Raw genomic sequence first — 8,522 nt, 5'->3', positions numbered from 1 at the left:
GCTGAAAATATCACCAGTAAGATACACGGTCCTCGCACTCTCCAAATAGCACTTGCACAGCAAAAAGAAATGACCTAGGAGAGAGCACCGGTGTGGTACCGGCCAAATACCTTCCGAAGGTCAAGTCAGAACTATTCTCACAACTCTAAAGTGCTAGAGAGGGTAAAATTATGCGTACCTCGGTTCGTGAGGGTGCTTGGGTTTTTATAGTAGTAGGGGTTGACTCCTTTTCCTTGGAGTAGAAGTCTTTTCCTTATAGGAGTCTTCTTGGGCGTATTTTGCGGGATCCTTTCCATATAGGAATCCCTCTTAGGTTTCTCAAAACGTGGAGGGCAAGTCATTTACTTATACATGCAAACGTGGTTAGCAAGCATTCTTTGACTAGTATCGTCAGCTTACATTATGCCTTCAGTCTTCATCCCGTCAGCTTCAGGATCACCCTTCAGTTTTATGATCCCGTCAGCCTATGGGTGCCTCTGGTGCCTCTCCCTACAACTTTCGCCCGAAGTCAGTCATTAAACAGGGGCTGACGGCTCAGTAGATCCCGTCACTAATAAACCGTCGGCTTATCTTTTGCGATCAATCTCTTTTATCCTTATCATATATAAAACCCAAACAGTCATTTTTCGCTCTATAATAATATGAAAAATACTAGAGCTACAAATTTTTTGATAAATTGTTGATGTGAGTAGTTATTAGTAAGTAAAAAAGTGATAGATCCAGATGAAAACCTGTAAAAATTTGCTCTCACAACAATTTGTAAAAAAGTAGTAAAATAATTTATGGCTGTAGTATTATTGTAATAATATACTATGAGTAGTGTTACTCACACATACAGTAGATTTACAATAATTTCACCAAAAAACTAAGATGGCAAGCTATTAGTATTAATTTTATCCTGGGTCTGTTATTGATATCACTTTTTTACTTTCCATTATTAGTAGCTTACCGCCTAAGCTTTGTAAAAAAAGAAAAAAAAAAGAATAGGAACTTAAGTGCATAATATAGACATAAAAATCCCCTTCCCAAAAAAAAAAAAAAAATTTATTGTCTTGGTAAAACTAACTTGATCAAGTTCATGAGAGATGATTCAAGTACTTATAATTCTACTGGTTCACTATCTACCAAATATTTTATTTGACACTTTAATATAATTGATAATTGTAAAGTATGTGGAAGAAAAGAAAAGCGGGCCAAATACTTGAGGTATTGTCAAACAAAATTTTGGAGAGAGTTTATCTTCAAATCATTTGGGAGGGAAATTCTTCCAACTCATTGTATAGCGATTTATAAATCTATCAATTTGTAATTTACTAATTTAATTGCAGGACTTATATATTGAATTATGTGACTTATTTAAATCAAAATGAAAAAGTAATAATATAATAAATTTATACCACGCCACAACACAAAGACCAAGATTTTGAACAAGATGGAACAAAGAAATAGGTAAACATAATTAATAACCTGTATATGAAATATTTTGGCCATTTCAATTGGAATTCAACTAAATTGATAACTTTGAAATTCAGTCCTAAAACTAATCTGACAACGCTATGAAGCTAGCCTGTGAAACATGTGTTAACAATTAAAGCTGCGTTTGGATTGTGCAGATTCTAGCGCGTTTGCGTTTTTCAACCCTTTTTTTTTTTCACGCGTTTTTTAGACTTGCGAGTTTTTTAGACTTGCGGTTACTATTCATCACTGTTTAATGAACAGTAACTGCAAATTTTGACTTTTCAAACTTTTTTCATCCAATTAGTGCACATCGTGTACTGTTTACGGACCCACAAATTTCACTTTTCAGCAACTTTTTCATTAAAAATAGGTCCCACGGTACTATTCACACATTTAAAAATTATTTTGCTACAGTATTTTTCAGTTTTCAGTTTTCAGCTATATCCAAACGGAGCCTAAATTCATAGAACTATTTCACCCCAAAGAAATAAATAAACAAATAGACTGCAAGAGGTTTACCTTGACATCCTCGAGCAAGATATGCATTTCCTTCGTAGCCTTGTTTGCATGAACAAGTAAAAGTCAACTTACCGTCTGAAATTATATGCGATGCACAAGTATAGTTTGATTTATTGTGTGACCAAACACTGCTCAGTCCACTCATTAGTAGTTCAAAAAATAGTTCACTAAACCCCCATTCCAATACCACAGGGACGTAGGATATATTTTGGACTTCCAAGTTCAATTGTGTTTGTTTCGTGAGCCTCGAACCAATTTTGTTCCACTAAAAATGCATATTTGCATTCATGGTCAATGATGGCGGTATTTCTTGTTTCTATAGTTGCATTTAATTCCCCGGGATATTGAGGGATCGTAGTTTGGCAGCATTTGAAGCCATAGCAACCTTGTGAGTAGCTATAAGGTGCAAATTTCTTACTCGCAGATATGCACGCAGCAATAACATAGCCATGTGGGGATTTCATTGAGGCATAGATATTGCAACCTATGGCAATAAATCTGTTGTGGTATGACCGTATGAGAAGGAAAAAGGGCTTCCTGCGAAGTCCACAATTTCTATGCTTGTTGTAATGCTATTAGTACAGCTCGACAATAAGGGATGGTTGATGCGAACTGTGCCTTGTAATGAAATCTCCAGCACCTCCAGGTTGAATATCCTCAAGAAGTTGAAATTTTCTTTGCACGATATTGCATACCAATCGTCATAGTAGCAATCAGCTCCTATTCCGAAAGGGTATGGGATGCTAATGTTTCCACAGTATGCTTGACATGACGGCTTTGCTAAACTTGCTGCATTTAAGAAAGTGTTAATTGACCCCAATAACAAAATTATCGGAAAGACTATTTGCACCACCATCTCTCTCTCCTCTGCGATGATGAATGTGAATGTGAAGTAGTATGTGTGTCCAAGCCTAGACTAGCATTTTATAATAAGAAACTAAGAAAAAATAGAGACTGAAGAAGGCAAAACGGCCGGACTATGTTATTGGATCTACGTTCTTACAAGATTTCCGTCATGTTATCATCTAAACATTATCGATGATATGGACAATTCTCATCTAAACATTGTCGACCTATGATGCTAAATACGAAATTGGGTAAGTGTTCTTGCTAACATGAATCAAACATTCATTTTTTAGAAAAAAATTTTGTTTTTGTTTTTTTTTTTTTACAGTCACCTGCTAGCATCATACAATCAACACGAAGAGAACTCATGAGCATTGTATATGCCCAAAATGTTGTCATCAACCAGTGGTGGCTCTAAGAATTTTTTCTAGCATGATTATTATGAAATTTAAATTATACAAAATCTAATAAAAAGATAATTTTATGTATTGACCAAAAAAAAAAAAAAAAAATCTTTTAAATCATTGAATGCATGACATGTGATTTGAGAATAAATATACACACACTTATGTAATATTCTTTTGCATAATAAATTCAAACTAAAAACATTATATATATACACACACTAATGCTAATTGTTTCTCCACCTTCCTCACTCCATTATTGTGTACAAAGGTTTTGTAAGTATAGGTTATTGTGTCCTCGATTTACTATAGTGAATTTCAGTCGGAAGATTACATTATTTTTATATGAATCTACCACATTTTCTCAACTACTTCTAGTTTACCATATTAGAATTGTGCCAAAAGTTGTGACACAAAAGTTATTCTTTTCACGGATTTTCTTTCTTAGGAGAAAACATATATTCAACACTAGTAAACAATATGTACAAATCAATTCCAAATGAAAATGCACTCCCTAGTGAAATAAGTGGACAAAAAAAAAAAGGGGTAATTGCACTTTACTCACCTGTGGTTTGGCCCGTTTTAATAGTGTCCACCCGTGGTTTAAAAGTTATCACTTAACCTACCTGAGGTGGCCTCCGTTAGACCCCCGTTACCCATCTCTGCCATTTTCGTTAAAAAAATCCCCTTTGCTATATAAGTAAAAATTAGAACCCAAATAGAACCCTAAAAAGGAAGAACGAGCTCTCTCCCTCTCTTTGCCTTAGAATCCTTAAAAATCCTCAAACCCATAATTCCTTTCTCTCTTCACTTAGATTGCTAAAGTGAAATTTGAACACTTGCAAGCAAGGTGGTGTATTGAAGCTTGGGTTTTCCTCTCCTATAAATTTTCTCACCAACCAAACAAGAGTAAATCCCTAATTTTATCAACCTGTGTTCACCACGCCAAAAAAAAAAAAAAAAAAAAAATGATTGCAGGCAAAGAGAGAATTGCAAGCAAGCAAGTCTCAGGTCTTGGCGTCACAACACGCAAATATCAGGGCCATGGAGCAAAGGTGCTTGATACTCGACCAAAAGATCACGTCTCAGAATTTCAAGATATTGGCCCTTAAGTCCCAAATTGAAGGCCTTGATGTGAAATACTGTTCAAAATCGCAAGATTTGAGGTGAGTGAATTTAATTTTAGCCTAGTCTCCTTCACACTCTCCATCAAAGTCACCAACACAAGCACCTGCTCCTAAAGCTTCAGCGCCATCGCCTAGTACTCCACTTGCTGAAGCTCCTGGACTGGCTCAGAATGGCGCTATTTTGAACAGAATTGGGTTTGCGGCTGTTTTGGATCTAGGTTCGCTACTGGATTTGGGTTCGCTGCTGGATTTGGGTTTGCTGCCGTTTTGGATTTGGGTTCGCTACTGGATTTGGGTTCGCTGCTGGATTTGGGTTTGCTGCCATTTTGGATCTGGATTCGCTGCTGGATTTAGATTCGCTACCATTTTGGATCTGGGTTCTATGTTTTTTGGGGTTTAGGTGTTTTATTGTATTTATTCATTATTCATTCATTCATAGCATGTGATGTTTTATCATGGTATTGACCATACCCATTAATATAATTCAGCAAAAAAAAGAAAAACCTATTAATATAATTTCTTCTTTATTCTTTTAATTTCGCAATTGGTGTTAACTATTGTGAAATTTTTATTTTTGAAAGTCTAAGGAAACCAACTTTATGGGTTTGAATTGCGATTACACGGAAATCAATTGGTGCTTGAGTTCAATAAAATATAACACACAAAAGGATCAGGTTGCTTTATATATAAGGTTGCTTACAAGTGTTCAGATTTCACTTGGCAATCTAAGTGAAGAGAGAAAGGGATTATGGGTTTGGGGATTTTTAGGGATTCTAAGGTAGAGAGAGGGAGAGAGCTCGTTCTTCTTTTTAGGGTTCTATTTGGGTTCTAATTTTGGCTTATATAGTAAAAGAGATTTTCTAAAAAAAAGGGCAGAGGTGGGTAACGGGGGTCTAATGGAAGCCACCTCAGGTAGGTTAAGTGATAACTTTTAAATCACGGGTGGGTACTGTTAAAATGGACCAAACCATAGGCGAGTAAAGTGCAATTATCCCCAAAAAAAATGACAGGCTCAAGCCATAATTAATTGAGCTTGTGGCTTTATCAAGCATATAGGATACTCGTGGGTTCTTCGTGTTGATTGATGCAAAATGACCGTCAAAAATGAAAGTAAAAAGATTGTTTGATCATTGATGCATGTTAGAGAGAACACTTACCAATCAACATGGAGAACCCATGAGCATCCTATATACTCGATGAAGCCACAAGCAAAATGCCAACACATCCTCCTGAACTTTAAGCTGGTGGTCATTACATCTCCTAACTTTTTATTTTTGCCGATTTACTCTTTAAACTATACATATGTGCCAAATCTCCACATCTGTTAGCTTGCTGTTAAAATTCTAACAGAATATGCATGTGACACATACATGATATTTAAAATACCCCAAAAAAAAAAAAATTTTTTTTTGAGAAGAAGAGAGATGATCGGTCAGAAGTCAGAACCACCGTGGCATTCCTCCCTCTGCGCCGAAATTCTTTGTCTTGCTTTGTTCAACCGCATATATGATCTCCTGTTCGATAGCCACCATATTACTGATATTTGCATTCTAAAGATTTTTCAAGATGCGTAGTTTCTGGACTCTATTTTCCTATAATGAGTTTGATTTGCAGGGTTGGAATGTCAGACTTCACTGATGTTTTACCTTTCAAGCATTATGTGGACGAATGCCTTGGGAGCTATAATCAACAACCAGACCAAAATCCAACCCCAGTAGTGATTAGCAAAGTCCCCCATATATATTAATAATCTTTACCAACCCAACAAAGAAATCTACCAAAACCACCAATCGGTACAATCCAATTCTAGATTCCAACAATACATATATTTAAATTCCACTGAATTCATCTCAAAACCCAGATTTTTTTTGTGTAAAAAAATAAACAATTAAATATAAAATCATTCAATCAAAAATTAAATAAATAATTTTTTTTTTGTAAACCTCTTTTTGTTTGGGTTTCTTTGAGATCAAAGTCTGAGGATCTTCGTAGGCGTAATCCCCTATATCTAGATCCATTATAACCTTCTCAAATTGAAACTAATTGGTTTTAGAGAGATTTCAGACTTGTTTTTTTTTTTTTTTTTTTGGTGTAAGGTGCGGAACCAAATACATGATTGAACGGCACTGTGGGACATGAACAGAAAGATGGACTTCCAGCGCCGAAGGGATGGATGCCACGGTTGTTCTGACTGGTCGTCTCTCTCTCAAAAACTTTTCTTTCTCCTTCCACTCAGTTAAGATTTCAGATTTGGTATTTTAAACATCACGTGTGTCTCCCATGCATATTATGTCACACGCATGCATATTCCGTCAGAGTTTTATTAGCAATCTAGTAGATATGGTGATTTGACACATATGTATAGTTTAAGAAGTAAATTGGCTAAAATAAAAGTTTAGAGATAACCACCAGCTTAAAATTCAGGGGATGTGTGGGCATTTTTTCCAATTTAGTATATATTAGCATCATTGGTCGATAATGTTTAGATGTAAATTGTCCATATAAGTCCATTTCCAACAGAAGTAAAATGATGTTCGAGGCAAATATAACTTGATGTAATTGCGTAGAAAAGACATGACGGAAATCTCGGGAGTGTGTAGATCCAATATCATTGTCCGTTAATAGTGTTTCAGGCAATTGTGTTGTTGGGGTCAATTAATACATTCGTACAAGCAGTGGATTTAAAAAAGCCTTCATGTCAAGCAAACTATGGGAATATTAGAATTCCATACCCTTTCGGAGTAGGAGCTGATTGCTACCATGAAGATTGGTTTGCAATATCTTGCAATGACACTTTCAACCTTCCCAAGCCTTTCTTGAGGAGATTCAACCTGGAGGTTCTGGATATTTCATTACGAGGCACAGTTCGCGTCAACTATCCCACATTTTCAAGCTGTTCTAATAGTATTACAAAGACCACAGAAATTGTCTTCTCCCAATCCAAAAACAGTTTCATCGCCATAGGTTGCAATATCTTTGCCTCAATGAAGTCCCTAGATGGCTCAGTTATCGCTGGGTGCATGTTCGGGTGTGGGATAAACAGTACTGAAATTGCTGGAAGTAGTTGCATTGGCATCAATTGCTGCCTTACCCCGATCCCCCCATATATTGGTCTATTCAATGTAACTATATAGCCAAAATATATCTCCAGCCCCAACTCTAACGACCAAGCATGCAACCATGCATTTTTACTGGAACGCGGGTTCAATGCCAATTTATTAAGATACCCAATTAAACCTGAAGTCCACGTTCCTGTGGTATTGGAATGGGGGATTGATCAAACATTATATTCTCGTATGATGAGAATTGAAAGATCAAAGTGTGCAAAACATTTAACTTCAGAGGGTAACGAAACTTTTACGTGTATATGCAAATAGGGCTACAAAGGAAATATTTATCTTCTTCAAGCATGTCAAGGAAAACCTCTTACAGTCTATTTATTCTATAATTTTTTTTTCCTTTTTTTCTATTTTTTATTTTTGGGTGAAATTGTTCTATGAATTTAATTGTTAGCACTTGTTTTCACAGGCCAGCCTCGCAGCGTGGTCAGATTAGTTTTAGGACTAGAATTCAAAGTTGTCAATTTCGATCAATTCCAATTGAAATGGACAAAATAAAGTTTACAGGTTATTAATTATGTTTGCCTCTCTCTTTGTTCCATCTTGTTCAAAATTCTGGTCTTTATATTTTGTCTTGGAGTGAATTTATTATATTATTATTATTTTGACTAAAATTACACATTAATGATTTTATGTATATATATATATATATATATATATATATATATAAATAAAACTCATAGAAAGTTTAATTAAAATTTGAAATTATAATATAATTTTGCGTCATGTGTCTAAATTTATCTGGGAACCACACCATAATTATCCTTTTAATTTTTTTTTTAAAATCTTTGTATCAAGTGAGTCAATGAGTATAAAATAATAAGAATCTAATATTAATAAACTATAAAATTAAAAAAAAAATACAATTTATATATATATATATATATATATATAGATACATACATACATATATATTAATAGGTAAAACTCAGAAAAAATTCAATTAAAATTTGAAATTAGAATCCAATTTTACACCATATGTCTAAATTTATGTAGGAATCATACCCTAATTATCCACTTATGTTTTTTAATCTTTGTGCCAAGTGAGT

Source organism: Quercus lobata, chromosome 5 (assembly GCF_001633185.2).
Source record: "Quercus lobata isolate SW786 chromosome 5, ValleyOak3.0 Primary Assembly, whole genome shotgun sequence".
Classification (NCBI taxonomy): domain Eukaryota; kingdom Viridiplantae; phylum Streptophyta; class Magnoliopsida; order Fagales; family Fagaceae; genus Quercus; species Quercus lobata.
The sequence above is the reverse complement of the archived record's forward strand: the minus strand, read 5'-3'. Positions refer to the sequence as shown.